This window comes from Amphiura filiformis, chromosome 2, assembly GCF_039555335.1.
Source record: "Amphiura filiformis chromosome 2, Afil_fr2py, whole genome shotgun sequence".
In the NCBI taxonomy this organism is placed as follows: domain Eukaryota; kingdom Metazoa; phylum Echinodermata; class Ophiuroidea; order Amphilepidida; family Amphiuridae; genus Amphiura; species Amphiura filiformis.
In genome coordinates, this window is record NC_092629.1 from 13821948 (window position 1) to 13839243 (window position 17296).

At 36.8% G+C, this 17296-nt stretch overlaps 1 protein-coding gene across 3 annotated transcripts in view; it reads right to left on the reverse strand.

The window, feature by feature from the left end:
- LOC140145914 (vitamin D3 receptor B-like) overlaps window positions 1-17296 on the reverse strand; it is a 495422-nt gene that overhangs the window by 313878 nt on the left and 164248 nt on the right. For all 3 annotated transcript variants that reach the window (XM_072167634.1, XM_072167633.1, XM_072167635.1), the window contains exon 4: window positions 11103-11222. The gene's annotated coding sequence lies outside the window, so the exon portion shown is untranslated. The remainder of the gene's footprint in view (window positions 1-11102; window positions 11223-17296) is intronic.

Consider the following 17296-nt stretch of genomic DNA (forward strand, 5'->3'; position numbering starts at 1 on the left):
AAAAAAGATGATAGAATCATCATGAATGTGCATAGGGGAGGCAGGTCTATGAGCCCGGAACCTCAGGATTTGTACCGCTCAGATTAAAACAAACAAGTTTATTATAAAGTGCCACCTCTCTACATGTACAAGGAAACCAGCTTTGATGAGGGGATCAACGGCAGACATGCTGCTCCTGTCACATGTCCTATTCCTCTCCATGACTTGGGAATTTCTCCGTTCCTTGGATTTATCCCATTTTTCACTCAAGGCGAGTGGGATGGCAGGAGAAATATTTTTCATGTTTAAGCCATTTGTTTTATCAGCGGCCTTGTAACATCGCCGATTAATCTCAATATATTTGTATAATTGACTTGTGACATCTCGCCAGAAGTATTACAAATTATTAATTGAAGTCCTATACTTTGTTTACTTTCTTTAACACACAAATATAGACCAAGCAGATCTACTATATCACTCTTAACGTGGGTTTACTTTACGGCGTAGTGGTAAAAGCATAATAATTCCAGCCAACTACAAACTGATCAAAGTATAGCAAACAAGAAATGTCTTGTGCCATGGATATTGATCTAAATGGGTCATGGTAGCCAATAGGCGCATTTAATATTCCATAGGTCTTGTGGATCTTGAGCCTGGTAGACCTGCCTATGTCAAGTGCTGTTCTCGATCTGTGAATGTGATGGCCCTTTAGTCTTCCTGTCTTGCATTGCTGTTGTCATGTCATGATGTCAGTAGTTTCAAGTCCGGTCCACTAATTATATCACAACGAAAGTTTTGAGTGCCCCCGAGAAGAGGTGGAAATGACACCTTATTACATCAAGCCATATGAGCTCCTTTATACAACCTATACCATTCCTCTTGTGCGCCCGCTTTATTTGTCTCAATATTTGACCACTAGTTTATTCTCACCTCCGGCATGCCTTAACTTTGCAAAGTTTTTCTTTAAAAAGTGCAACAGGTCTGCATTTGTCCGTGGAAGTTGTATTATCCTTGGGATTGTCTCGATCGGCCAGTCATGTCTACGCGCACGCAGCAAAATTTTGCTATGCAGACATTAGCTATTCATAAGACTAAAATGCATCAGCTATCTCAATCACTGACCTAATACTAGGAATGCTTGTACTAATTTGAGTGCATTTTTTGTATAGATTACAAATAAATGAATTATAATTCACGGTTTTGACATTTTTTTCCTAATTTTTTTGGTCTTTAAAGTTTTCACTGACCAATCGTAGGTAAAGTGTTAAAACAACACTGTCTGATGAACGGCTGTTGTTAGCATTAACACAGCTTTTTTCTACAAGATAGGCTTTATGATAAGCATATTTTGAGTAAATTTATTTAAGTTTTGCTTTGTTCTTATCCCCCAGATTTACAAAAGTTGACCTGGATTTGTTAAGTGTTAATAACGTGCTGACAACAAAATGACATTAAAAGTACTTTTGGGTTAAGGGTATGGACAATTCTTGTTGAATTGTATAGATAGTGGACAGGGTCCATGGTCAAGTGTGCCTGTAGAAACTTTCAAACACTGGGGGAGGGGCAGGAGGGGAGAATGGTTGGTATAGGATATAGACAATTCTTGTTGAATATTATGGATAGGGTCCATGGCCAAGTGTGCCCACAGAAACTTTCAAATACTGGTGGGCTGGAGCGGAGAATGGCTAATTTATTAGGGTATGGACAATTCTTGTTTAATTTTATGGAGAGTGGACAGGGTCCATGTTCAAGTGTGCCTGTAGAAACTTTCAAACACGGGGAGGGGCAGGAGGGAGAATGGCTGATTACATGCCCCGGCATTGGTTTGTGGCTTATCAAGCTCCTGACAAATTTTTATCATAGGCCCCTAAGCACCATATTTTGTGCTTTGCTCATGTTTGTAATAATCATATTTTGCTGAAATAAACTCATACAACTACATGTATGACTTTACAGAATACAAGAGGGGAGAGGGAGTTTGTAGACCCCCCCCCCCCCCGTCCCAGAAAAACCTGCGCCTGACACTGGCAGTGCATTTTGGATCCACATATTCAATTCCGTATTTTATGCAACCATATTATATATTGAGAGTGCTAATTCAGCAGGAACATAAATTATTTTTGTATGACTGAGTAACTACATTGTATGTACCCCAAAAGGCAGATTTTTATAATTTTACAGGAATTGAGGGGGTTGGTATTGAAGCTCCAAAAGGCATCCCTGGGCATGACACTGGTAAAGGTAGGGCATTTTGGTTTCTGCCTAATCAATAGGCTATTCCAGCTGAAACCAATACACCCCCTAAGGAAGACATGACCTTAATCTCCCACAAAGGGGGTGTAGATTACAAATGGAGTCACCCATGCAGGTAACCCCATTTGAAATTCTCACTCCTGTATGGAAGATTAAGGTCATGTCTTCCATAGAAAGTGTATGGATGTCAACTGGAATAGCCCAACTTGGTACTTCATACAACCATATTGGGAGTGCCTAATCTGGGAATAGGCTGCAACATGGAATAGCTTAAGCAGAAACATGTTGAGGAAATTGGAGGAAAATTGGGAACAAATTTTCTGCTTACTTTTATTGAATAATCAGGCTGTCTGATCTTGTGCATGTAGACGCTAGCACGCACCCTATGCCCCGCAAAGAACCAAACAGCCCAAGTCCTGACAGCAATGTCTAAACTGCATCTGTGCATGATACTTCAATCAAAAAACTTGTACCAGGAAATTGACTGCGAAACTTGTAACAACCATTCTAGCAAGTTCTTGAGCACTTTCTTTGCTGAAATCTTCTCAAATTAGAGCCGATTTCATTAGACATTTATCCCGTCTAATCCCCAGTGTTTTCATGTATTAGACATAACAATTTGTCTTCCACATAATGACAATGTCATCTGTGCATGATACTTTAATCAAAGAACTTGTTCCAGGATATTGTCTGAGAAACTTTTAACAACCATTCTAGTAAGTTCTTGAGCACTTTTTTTGCTGAAATCTCCTAAAATTTGAGCCAATTTTATTAGACATTTATCCCGTATAATCCCCAGTGTTTTCATGTTTTAGATGTAACAATTTTTTCTTGCACATAACGACAATGTCTAAGAAGTTTTAAAACATGATAGCTTACGGAGAAATATGTTACAGGATATTGGGGGAGAATGTTTTTACAAATGTTATTTTTCATTAATCCCTATGTCTGATTGTGCATTTGTATGTCACCATGTGCACTGTTGACAGTGTACTTTTGCAACACAATAATATCAAAAACAATTAGACGTAACAATTTTTCTTGCACATAGTGACAACGCTATGAAGTTTTAAGGTATTATAGCTTACTGAGAAACATGTTGTAGGATATTGGGGAAAATGTGCTTACAAATGTTATTTTCATTAATCCCTGTCTGATTTTGTGCATTTGTATGTCACCACGTGCACTTGCTGTACTTTTGCATCACATAAATATCTGAAACATACCAGTGGGGTAACGAGAGTCTAAAATTGGTTATTCATTTGAATATACTTCCCCTGTGGAAGATTTAGCTAAAGTCTTCCACAGAGGGAGTATGAATTTCAAATAGAATAGACAATTTGATAGCTTCCATTTGAAATACTCCCCCTGTAGCAGATGTTTGTTAACTCTTCCACAGGGGTATGTCAGATTTGAAATGGAATAGCCCAACTGGCTGTTAAAAACCCAGAAACAGGATGATTTGCATGATTTTTGATTGTTTGATAAAGTTGTCAAAACTTTTTTGCTATTGTTATATTTTTGCAATTTAGTATAGCCATGGGTTTACTTTCAAATCCTCAGTGGCACATCCCTACCCCAAACCCACTTGAGTACCCACCTCCCAAGATTAATTAATTGCATAATCAACTTCCCTTATTTTGTCACATTTTTCTACTGAAAATATTCTGAAATGCACTAAAAAATATCAAATATGTTAAGAAATTGAATAATACATTTTAGAATATTTCTGATCCATTTGCTTGTTTGATCCACTCTGTCTGAAAATGTAGCTGTGCCTGATAGCTCAACCAGAAACATGTTGCAGGAAATTAAAGAGAAAGAGGTCTAAAACCATCATTTTTTTTTTTTTTTTGAATTTTTAATAGACATTGATCCAGTCTGATCAGCCTGAAATGTGTCTGAGCATAATAGCTCAATCAAGAAATTTGTTGAGGGAAATTAACGGAGAAAACTTGTAACCACGATTTTCCAATCTCTTTATAATATTGTCTCATAGATGTAGCCTGACTGATGCAGTGAAGCTTATGGAGGGTCTTCTGGCACGCAACTAATGACAGCATCTAAAATGGATTTTGAGTAAGGGGCTGGGCAATAATTATGAGTCCTGGGGGATGGGTAAAATTTTGGGGACAAGAATGTTTGGGCAGCTGGGGGGCAGCCAGGAAGGAATTTTTGGTAAGCCAAGAGGGAGGGCAAGCAATTTTTGGCACATATTCATGGGGCACCTTTAAAAAACAAACATTCTAACACTAACACTACGGAAATGCTTAAATAATACATATGCAAATTTTTCTGCTTGCAGTATATCTCTAGACCATTTGATTAAAATAAATTGAGATCCCAAAAATTTAGCATGTGTAAGGTGGGTCAAAGATATTCTAGTAGGCCGAGAGGTGGGGGAAAAGCAATTTATGGCAGGCTGAGAGAAAGAAAGGGCAAGTATTTTGGGGCACACCATTTGGAAATTTTACCCCCCACCAGCGCTCATAATTATTGCACAGCCCCCAATGATAGTTCATTCAGCAACATGTTGTTGGAAATTGAAAGCGATTTGCTTCTTCCATATTTGGGCACTGGGGAGGCATGCAGAGAGACTTTCCTGTTCATTTCTCCTATGAAAACTACCATAATTTTTACATTTTCATGTGGGTATGTGTGTGGGGTGTAGAGTGTGAGTGGGGTGGGACATATGAGCAGGGGTGAGTATGTTGGGGGTATTTGTGTGTGGACTTCAGGCAAACTTAACCATTTTAATACAGAATCTCTGGATGGGGTAATCATCATATTTTGAAGCAATTCTTGGACACAAACCATTTTTTATGTAAAAGATTTTAAGAAGTAAAAAGATTAAAACTTTCAACTGCACTCACCAGGTTATTGTCCCAAATATTTCAGAACCAACTGGTTCCTTCCTCAGTGGGTAATGGTGTGTGAGATGCTGCTGATATCAGTATTTCTAGAAGATCTTCTACTAGAGTTGCCAGTTGGTTTCACTGATTTCAACAAGCTGTTGTAAACTGGAGATAGTTCGTCGCACCCCTGCTAGGTGTTGATTTTGGGCTGTGGGTCTCTCCTAATGTGGATCGCTTCATGAATTTTCCTTGTATCGAAAAAATGTATACCCACTGAGGAAGGAACCAGTTGGTTCTGAAATATTTCGGAAAATAACCTGGTGAGTGCAGTTGAAAGTTTTAATCTTTTCACTTCTTGTTTACTACCTGCACATATGAACTTACACAACTGTATAAAAGATTTTTGTTGTTAGTTTCACCCAGACATTTTGGTAAAATTTTGATATTTCTTACCAGTTATTTTTTTCAACACGATATCCAGCAGCCTTTTTTATTCAAATGTTACATTTTCCTGTCTCAAAATGGTATGTGTTTGAATGCATAAAATGCACATAATGCTTACCATAGTACTCTCATCTCCAGTGTCACAGTTCAGTTGCTCCATTTAACAACAATATCTCCAAAACTGACCTCATGCTGTGGTATATGAGTTCATGTACCTTATAATTCAGGGGTCATTCTTCAATGTATATTAACATATTGGGGTCGAAGTCCTGCACACGGAAAAATTGTGTTGTTTGAAATATTTGTAAAGTAACAAACCCGTCAATGTCATGATATAAATGAAATTTTTTGTTAATATTTGTGCAATATTTTAATATTAATATTTCTTGCACTTATTTCATCACATATGTAGCAGCTTGTAGGTACCATGAGTTTCTGTATGGTACCCAAGAATGCAGAGGTCATTCTTTAATGTATATTAGCATATAGGTCAAAGAACCGCATCCTAAAGGATTGTGCTGTTTGAAGTCCTCGTCAAGTGACAAACCAGTCAATGTTATAAATAAGAAGATTGACATGCCAATTTGAACTTTCCATTCTGAATAGTGAGAAATTTTCGCGAGGATTTTATTTTTAGCGCTTTTCACAGATAATTTCTGAACAGCGAATTAAACAGCCTGCATAAATGGGCTATTCCATTTAAAATCCACACAACCCCTGGGGAAGATTTTGGAAATATCTGCCACAGGGAGAGTATGAATTTCAAATGGAATGAGCACATTATGCAGCTCCATGTGAATTTCATACACCCTCTGAGAAAGATTCAACCTGAATCTTCCACAGAGGGAGATTGGGTTTCAAATGGAGCTGTAATGTGTATTCCATTTGAAATTCATACTCCCCCTATGGAAGGTATTTCTAAAATCTTCCACAGGGGGAGTGTGGATTTAAATGGAATAGCCAAACATTTTGTATTGGTAGTTGTTTGAAACCAGAAATGAGAGAAACCGCAAACTGATTAAACAATTAAAATTGCGAAAAATTAATACCATTAAAATATTCCACTGTGCATGCAATGAAACGTACTTCAAATTGCACTCTTCTTCAAAAAGTCATCCTTTATGTCAAAAAGTACTTTTTGTCTATGTACTTCATACAACCAAAAATAAACATGACTTAAGATGCAAGAATTCATTTTCCAGCATTTCGCTTCAAGATGTCAACCATTTCAAATGTTACACTTTGCAATGCCACACACCCCAATTGACATTATAATTTGTGAGATATAAGCGATTCAATACTGCTTGAAAACAAAAAAATACAAAGAAAATTGCATTATATTTTACGCCCCACATTACAATCAGTTTTTCTGACATGTTACTCGTTTGACAATGGATTGCACCACAAATTATGTTTTCTTTCTATTAAAGTGCTTCCACCCTTACAGATATCTTATTTTCTTATAGAGGGTATATAAACTCTGCAATGTTTATTCTTCAAAATTCCAAAATGAAATTAGCAAAATCACAATCACCCGCGCTTTACAGCCAAATGCTGTGTTGATCTAATAAATATGTTTCACAGTAACAGAATCAACTTTTATTAGATTTTTCTATTAAACAGACGAGTTCGTTTCACTCTGCATAGTGAGGGAAGGATAACAGAGGAAATACAATCAAAATTGAATTTGTGACAGCTCTTTGTTTTGTTCATTGTTCATCTTTATCATTGTGTTCATCACCACCATCATCGCTATCATCATCATCATCATCATCATCATCATCATCATCATCATCATCATCATCATCATCATCATCATCATCATCATCATCATTAACATCATCATCATCATTAACATCATCATCAATATCATCATCACCCCACCTCACTCCTCCATACCCTCCTTGTCGATTCCGGTCTGTCATCATCATCATCACCATTATCATCATCATCAGCAACACCTCACTCCTTCCTCCATATCCCTCTCCTCCTCATCATCATCATTAACTTGTCCTCAACTTCACGGTCGACCTCTATGGTTGTCGTATTCCGGTCTGTCATCATCATCATCACCACTATCATCATCATCAGCAACACCTCACTCCTCCACATCCCTCTCCTCCTCATCATCACCAGTTATAGCATCTTCCTCCTCAACTTCACAGTCATTGTGAGCTATCATATTCTGGTCTGCCATCATCATCACCACCATCATCACCATTGTCAACATCATGATAATCGTAAGTGCCTTCATCATTATCATCATAACCAATGTCATTATCATCATCTTTACCATTATGATCATCATTGTTGCATCATCATCATCATTGTCACCATATCATCATCAACAACATTCCCCTCCTCCTCCATCTATTTCTCCTCCTTCTCAACATCATCATTGCCCTTCTCCTAACCTTCATCACAGAAATCATCATCATCATCAACATCAACATGTAATTTACATCAGTTTTGTGTTATTGATTTTAGTTATCTTGCTCATTAAATTGGTTTTATCATCATCATCATTATTATTATCATCATCATCAAGGCATCCACTTCCCTCACCACCCTACCATCATCACAACCACCACTATTACTAAAACTTGCAACTACATGATCGACTCAATAAAAATATCCTTTAAATAATTTGTATACTTGCATTAATACTACATATTGCCACTCTATTTTGAAACAACATCAAATCATTTGACAGATGCTGTCAAATTGTGTGAATCTTACATTATTTTTGATTCAACGACTCATCCTCTTGCACTATTATTCCTCTTGATTCTGATCACATCCCCAGATCAGCACACACCCACAGCTTTCCCATGGTGCTTTGTGCAATATTTTCTAAATATTCCAGTTAAAATCCATACACCCCCCCCCCCCTTCATGGAAGATATAACCTTAATCTCCCACACAGGGAGTGTGAATTTTAAATGAGGTTACCTGAATGGATGACTCCATTTGAAATATGTACCACCTCTTTTAGGAGATTGAGGCATGTCTTCCACTCGGGTGTATGAATTTCAACTGGAATTGCCCAGGGTTGTTCCATTTGAAAAAAATCCATACTCCTCCTGTGGAAGATTTAGCTCAAGTGTTCCACAGAGGGTGTATGTATTTCCAATAAAATACACTATTTGGTTGCGTCCATTTGAAATACTCACTCTAATTGTGGGACATATTGGTAAAGCCATAATATAGGGGGTATGGGTTTAAAAATAATAACCTTAGTCAATTACATTTGAAAAACATACCCCCTCTGTGGCAGATGTTAGTTAATCTTCCACAGGATTATTGCAGATTTCAAGTGGAATAGCCCATTGCATGATGGGAAGACATGACTCGACAATATATACCTACATCTACTGCCAGAGAAGATATCACACACTTCCCATAATGCATTTCTCCCATTTTGATTTTCTGTACTGATTTGCTATCTTAGTGCAACATGGGTCGATAATGACAAAAAGTACCTCAATGAACAGAACACATCCAGATCTTGGAAAATATGTTTCTTTCTGGCAAGTGGCCCATGTTTTAAGCCAGTATATTTTCAACATGAACACAAAGGTAACATATACAAAGTAATAGGACTGGTACTTGATGCAGTGATGCGAGGGGCCATGTTGCAAAGGATTCTGGGAAGGATAAGAAACCTTCTGTGATCTACTGCCATCATTGACTAAATGTCATTTAGGCAGTGTTTTACTTGGTGCACTTAATAAAAGAAACAACCAACACATTGATTTTTTTTGTCTCAAAATATTTTTTTTCCTACAAATTTCTTATTTCCTGTAATATAAATGAATCAAGATTTATTGGAAAACAGGCCACCTCCAGTTTTGTTTTCTATTGAAAGCCATTTTTTTTGCACTTTTAAGTTCATACAACCTTTATGTTTATTTTAAAATGAAATGCAATAATATGTGTACAGTGATGACCATCATAGTGAGATATGATCAAAACGTCTTCAGAGGTCAATAATGAATTATGGAATAATTCAAGCCTCTTCATCCGTATTCATATTTTGCAAATTACACAAATGTCCCAATGCCCACCCAATAGAACAGACGACACAGCCTAGTCCTTTTAAGGCGCGTCCATACGGAAGGCTATTGGTTAAGAAACCCAACTCTCGAGCAAAAACTTGTGCAAACTGTCTTCAGAATTCCAATTCTTAACTAAATCTACAACTTGATCCCCAAGAAATTTTTGGGATTTTATGGTATCTGATTGATCCTCAAGTGATTTTGTGATTCAAAAGAAGCTTAACCTATGACCTTGGTTTAATTATATTTAAAATAGTTTAATTTGGCATGCCACATGACACATCACAGTAAGAATCCAGTTGTAATTCGCTGTTGAAGTGACATAATAAGCGGATTACCATAGCAATAGATGAATACAATTTTTGAATCGATCGCCCTGCACTGCAACGCTCACACAGTACCATAGATGTCAAAGAAATGCTAACACTGCACCTGTAAGATTAGTATCTTTGAAAAGAGCGGTATTGTATTCAATCTATGATTGCAAACATACACAGGTGATGTATGCAACCTGCTTATAGTGCAGTGCAATCTATTCAAAAATTGTATTCATCTATTGCTATGGTAGTTAATCCAATTATCACATCACTTTGGTGAATTCCAAATCTGTCCTCATCAGGCATCGCAAAACTCGACGATCAGTCTTCAATGGGCTCATGTGGACACATAGTCAGGGATTGATTTAGGAATTGTAATTCTTGATTACGCCAATCCTCTAAACTTTTTTGAGCGTATGCACATGCCTACTGTAACCAAGATACTACAACACTGCCCTTACAATAATGCATTCAAAACCACAAGTAAAATCCTAAGCAAAGTCTATTGGGTTTCCACTAATCAAACCACAAAAGAATAATGAATATCAAAAATGGGGAAAAATTGACAAGGAAAAAAAAGAATAATGATTATGAATATCGTTTGTGCAAATACATATTTTTTATTTGCTGTTGTTTACCATTATTGAATTTTCATGAATTCGTTTCTTATCACTTGGTCTTCAATCAAGAGTGACCATGCATGAGAGTGTACTGGCCTGACGGTCATTCAGTGGCAGGCTGCATCCATTTTAATTGTCCAGTTTGCAGTGTGTGATTGTGAACCAGAGATGCAGTGGCAACGCGTCAGGATTTTTTCGGGGGTAAAATTTCAGGAGGGAAAATCAACTAACCTGCCACAAAAATTGATAATTTTTGAAGTTTTGGGTTTTTACTGGGAGCAAGAAAAATATTTGGGGGTGGGGTGGGAGTGCCCTCCCTTTCCCCCACCCCTGTAGTACCACCACTGCAGAGATGTGACACAGGTTTGTATCAAAATCATAAAATTGCTGATAAAATATAAGTATATGCGGAACATGCTACAGGGTATCACATAACCTTTTTTTATCATTATTTAATTTGTATACATCTGGAATTTTTTTTTATTTTTAGCCAAAGATCCAAATTTCAGGCGAAGTCTGGAAAAGTTTCTGATTTCTGATGAACAGGACTCTTACCCCACACCAAAACAAACCTACCTCAAAATGAGTTATCCTTTTAAATTTTAATTGATCCACTCCTTCCCGTAATCCTTGTCCCGTTCCTCCTGCTATGAATCCTGATAGAGCAGCTCCTCCAGGAAGATTCCAATCAATTATCTGCAAAAGGAAGAACAAAAGATGACAAAAATAAGTCCAAACTTTAACTTCTCTTCTTCCCATTTCCGATTGATCTTATGTTTGATTTATCATACGTAAAATCCTATCAAATCAAACCAAAGTTAAATTGGGTTATTCCAGATGAAATCCACACACCCCCTAAGGAAGAGTGTGAATTTCGAATGGGGTCACCTAAATGGGTGACTCTATTTGAAATTTACACCACCATCAGAGGCAGAGTGAGGGCATGTCTTCTATAGGGACATGCATGAATTTCAATTTGAATAGTCTATTTAACAACTTTGTGAAACTGGCCTCCGTTTCATAATCGACCGCTCAGAGCCAGAAGTGGGTAAGTGTAATAGCTGCCATGTGCAGCTGCCATGTGTAGATGAGTACAATATACTATATGCCAAATGTTCACAGGGCAGCTATTGCACTTACCCACTTCTGGAACAGAGCAGTCAATATTACGAATCTGGAGAAATACGGTGTGCCCAGTGGAAACACACAGATTCTCATGCTTGATCTTCTCACGTCTTCATAATACTAGTTCAGATGTTTGATCTTGGAAAAAAACCTTTCAATATTCAATGTAATGAAATGAAACCTATAAAGCTCACAACTCCACCAAAAAGATGCTCTAAAGTGCTGACAAATACGAGAAAAACAAGAATATATGGAGAAAGACACCCAGTCTCCATATACCAGGGGTGTGATTCAAAGCTTGTGAAATATCCTGAAGCAGTGTTAAATTGGACGAAAATACCACCCAAACGGGCTGAAAACCAATACATTTGCATAAATTTTTGCCACAAAAAAATCCTGAAATCAGGAAAAATCCTGAAGAATCACACCCCTGATGTACAGACCAAGAAAAACTTAAGGAGAAATGGTGTTACATACCATAAACTGAAACAGACAGTTAGCCAAGGAAATGTACTGTTTCATTGTAAGTGCACCTTTCAAATGGCTGTTACATCCTTGACCAAATCTTACTAAACTAAAAGACAGTAAGTGTATAATTGGTCAAATGATACAATCACTTAATTTTACTAGTCTTTTAATTTCACAAATTCATGAGAAATACAGTAGCATAAACTTTAAAAGTTTAAAATAGAAGGTGAATGCTGCATTTTTCCTTGTTGTTCATTGCAGGGAAAAGTAGTAGCGTTCCGTGGCCGCTACTACCCGGAGGGCTGGAGAAAAGGTGCAATTTTGCTGCCCCCTTCAAAAGTGAAGGGTAATAAGTGCTGGCAACCTAAATAAAGAAAGTTTTTCAAACATTCCCGAAAATATGTGCATGAAAAGTGTATGCTACCTAAACAGTTTTTAGTGAAAAAAAAAGAACTTTGATGCACAAAAATTTAGATTCCTTAAAAGTATTATAGACTTGTTTATAACAAGCATGAGTATTAGTGTTGCAACAAAACAAACTGCTCAAGTGGGAATTTGAATCAAACATTTATTTTCACGCCTTTCATGCTCCAAGATGCTACCATAGTTTTTTTTTTTTTAACAGTATGCAAATATATTCCCTTTTTATAGGTTTATAGGTCTTGTATGTAAGGAAGCTTTCAAAAATATTTATATAACAAAATTTATAAAAACAAGGAAAATCGTCCAGGGCTAGGCACAAACATTTAACTGCACAAAAAAAGTCAACTTAAATACAGTATAAAGAAATATAATGGATGACTACTTCACCCGTTTTATTTTATTAATGGGGCAAGATTCAAAAAGATGGTTTTCCAAATGACAGATGAATGAATCCGCACAAAAGACGATCAAAGATGCCTAATTCTGACTCAAGGATACAACAATTATTGGGACAATTAATACTGGATCTAGGTACAATCCAAAAGGGTATTATCTGAAAATCTGAGACTGAAAAACAGTATTGCTAGCCTAGACACTTTAATAATCTCAGGAGAAGCAAACAGTCCGGCAGAAACTCAAGAGGATCAGAACCATTGAAGATTCAGCCAGGGGTTTCAATCATGCAGACTTTTTTAGAGATTTGATACTCAAAGGAAGATTTTATGATGGCTTTTTTGGCTATGGTGTCTGACACAGTTCCTTGAAAATGATAGATGCATGTGTATTGATGGGAAAACCTTACTTGCTAAGTTTTATTTTTTTCCAAAAAAGTGTTTAACTTTTTTAACGACACAATTTTTTGTCGCATACACAAACTTTTGAAAATAAAGGTTTTATCAAAACTGATTTTATTCTCCTTTATAGCACCATTTTGCTGCCAATGATTATTACAAAATAATACAAACCAAGTTTATTTTCTAACTAGGAATGTTGATACTCCTTGATTTTTTTTTTAAAAACACTAAATTACCCAAATACCAAGGAATCTCCCCTGTTTCAAGGAAATTAATGTTGGCATACTCATACTAAATGTAAATCGCCACACCTCTCCCCAGTTCAATGTTGATGAAAGCACTTTTTCCATTGGTCTCTCTAGTCTCCCCAACATTGATTGAGGGGGAATGGGGGAGGGAAGGGGAAAGGAGAAGGTATGTACTTCTCATCAAACATAGTTATACTAATTTCACTGAACTATCAGAGTGGCAATGAAGAGTTCCAACATATTGTCAAGGTGTACCAACTATTAATTTTGTTGATTGTACATCTTTTTAGCCAACAGGCAAAGTTCTATGGTTACCAAACTTACAGGGGTGATAAGATGAATCTTTAGGGATGCACAATTAGACTTTTTTTTTCACGGCAGTGAAATGATGCCACTTGCACCCATATCTCATATGCACAGTTTATCCCTTACATATCCTGTGTCTTGAATAGCTACATAGCACACCACCCTGTGGTAATAAGAGGCTAGGAAATAATTTCTAATATCTCATACCCTAGTTTGTATGCCTTTATCTAATCTTGCCCCACTGACAACTTACTATTTAACACTTAACCTGTCCAAGAGTTTGTCCAGCATAGGAATTTTTTAGCCTTTTTTAGAAACATGTTTTCAATTGGCTTATGGCCATCACATGCTGACAATACACATAACTGATTGGTTAATCAAAACTAGCAGGGGTTAGGTCAGGCCTCATCACAAAGTAAACAAATCATTCTGTATAGAAAACTGTGTAGCAGGTGATTTACTTCAGATAAAGTTGAATATACACCAGGCACAAAAAGAAACTCATCAGTTATATTCATCCTTGCTGTTCAATAACTTGATAATTTAGGATTATTCTGAAATTTACATTTTGTTAATTGGACTTTTTTTCTCATTTGACACCCTCTTCGTGAACATTGAGCAAGAATTGACCAAGAAATGCGCCTCCAAACTCTCAAACCCCAAAATGAAAAGTTGCAATTTTAACGATTCAGTTGTGCCTGCTACACTGTGTGCTTTATTGATTGGCCCGTGGTGCTTGTGTGCAATACAACAATGCGTTCCCATTGAAAATCGTTGAAAATGCAACTTTTGATTTTGGGGTTTGAGGCTTTGGAGGCGCATATCTTGGTCAATTCTTGTTCGTTTTTCACGAACAGGGTGTCAAATGAGAAAGCAAAGTCTAATTAATAAAATGTATATTTCAGAATAATCCAAAATTATAAAGTTATTGAACAGCAAGGGTGAATATAACTGATGAGTTTCTTTTTGTGCCTGGTGTATATAAACTACATTGCACAAAACTAAGTCCATTATCTATAGTTAATTGAATGTTTATTGACTCTTGTAATAACCCATGTGTATAAACCTGTACAAATATCACTGACCCTGACAAAAGCTAGCAAGAGTTAATAAAAATTCCTTTAAAAAAGGAATGGGGCGCCCAATGTGAGCTTGGTCGTGATGTGGTGAATTTCATGGTGTTTAGATTTGGTATTATTATCTCTTGCAAACCCGGTGACACCTCATTATAGATTTTAGACCTGTCGATAGGTTGTAAGAGGGATAGCCTTTTCCAGGCACGAATTGGGCCATATATAAAGAAAGTTTTGCTACTTTGCAACGCAATAAAAACCTAAATGCAAAATGAGATCCTGTAGGTGGCTTCCGAGGTGGCTTAAAAAACTAAATGCTAAATAAGGTTTTTAAAAAATATTGTTTTCCAGAGTCAAGACGCAGATATCATTATTAAGCCTCATATCACTTATTTATTGTCAAATAAGTGCAGAGTAGGTTAGATATGAATATTAATGTTAGATCAAAGTAGCTCAAAGTACATTTTTTTTAAAGACAAATTCTTGTTAGTGTTGGTGGGGAAAGTTGTTTTTTTTTTTTTTCATGTAGTAGGGGAACTTCCTAACCCCCACCTTGAAGTCTAATGGTGTGTCCCTTACAGTATACCACTATCATCAAGACACTACCCACTTGACTCTGCTCTGGAGACCAGCCACACAAAATCCATCCTCACTAAATGAAAGTTAAGCGCCCCAAAAGTCTGTGCTTAGGCGACGAAAAAAGAAAACCCTATTCTACGGGCCCGACCGACCCAGATTTTGAACAAATTGGGAAAAAAAATTTCCTGTACCAATGAATGCCGACCCAAATTTCAGGAACAATTTTTTTTTTGTATTTTCTCAAATTGCAAATTATTTACAGATTTTAGTGATTTTTTTTGGGTCATTTCCGATTGCCGACCAACCAACCCTACTTGAAAGTCCCGTCCGCCCGTAGAACAGGGTTTCTTTTTTTTCGTCGCCTTACTGAAATCATTCGAAGAACACAAGGACCGAGAATACATAGCTCTTTATAACATCCTTAGGTACAATTAGCTGACAAAAAAAAAATTTGGGAGTAGTTTATCAAAACCAAAATATCCAAATCCTTTGATTTTTTCACATAATAGCTTATAGAAGATCACCTTATGATAGATTGGTGCTCCAAAGATTGTAGGAATCAGTTACTTGCTAAATCTTGACAAATGACTCCCAGAAGTGTTTTCATATATAATTTAAAAGTATTAGGAGATTTTGTGAAAATCTTCTTTTTTTTTCTAAAATGTGTGATGATACAGGAGGCACTTCAATGCAAAAGGTTGCTACACCTCCAATTTAGTAGCCCAATTGGGTGGTTTTTCTTGGGATTTTGACTGATTTCAGTCTCACAGTTCTCTGCACAGAAAAACCAGCAGTTATCAAAGACAGAATTGAAAAGAGTAGTTTGCGTCTGACGTCATCTCTGTCAATCAAACTCGGGCACGGTTTGTTTAATGAGTGTTGTGATGATTGAGTTCCTGAACATGGTGGTAAAACAGCGTGCCTTATGGTTAATTTGGCACCTTCAAATATACAAACTATCTCAAAAGTTAGGTCTTACAAATAGTACGAAACTTGTTTTCCTGAAGGCATCATGTCAACAATGCCTAGACAGTTGATTTTTGCCCTGTAAAATTACCATAATTTATTGTCATTTTCTGCGATTCCTTTTCTCTGATGGGCACCAGATGAACCAACTTAAATTTTACGCCCTACTAATAGGGGTAGGTTAAACAGCCTTTTAAAAAGGGTGATGTTTCATATTTCTTAGGGAACAGGCTTATTTGATGCAGTATGATCTCCTGAGCATTTTGACACCATTTTCATCCAAATCAGCCAAAAAATGAGTTAGTGCCGGCCAAAACAAGTATTTGGACAGGGGGTCTGTGGGGGTCTGAAAATCAATATTTTCAACAATAATCATTATTATATGCCTAATTCTGTTAAAGTTGGTGCTGATTTGTATGTAATTGATGTCTAGAATTCCATTTATGAAAGTTGCATAAAAATTGGAGTTGTCGTTTTCTTAAAATGGCTGTTTTACATCCAAATATGGATGTGAGGGCGCTTTGCATAAAACACGCACACATTCTTTTCACAAGAAATTTTAATGATGCCAGTTTGAAGATAATCACATGTGGCATATCCTCAAGAAATTTGGGCATTGTATTGCTTTTCGTTTGACCGTGGTACCATTTTTCGTATTCTCAGGAAGCCTTCCATTGAAACGTACACGTTTTAAAGTGCATTGACCCCTGTACAGTTAAGTGGGAGCATTCTATGAAATATTCAAATGGCTGCCAAAATCAAACCGTACTATGTAATCCGCTCAAATT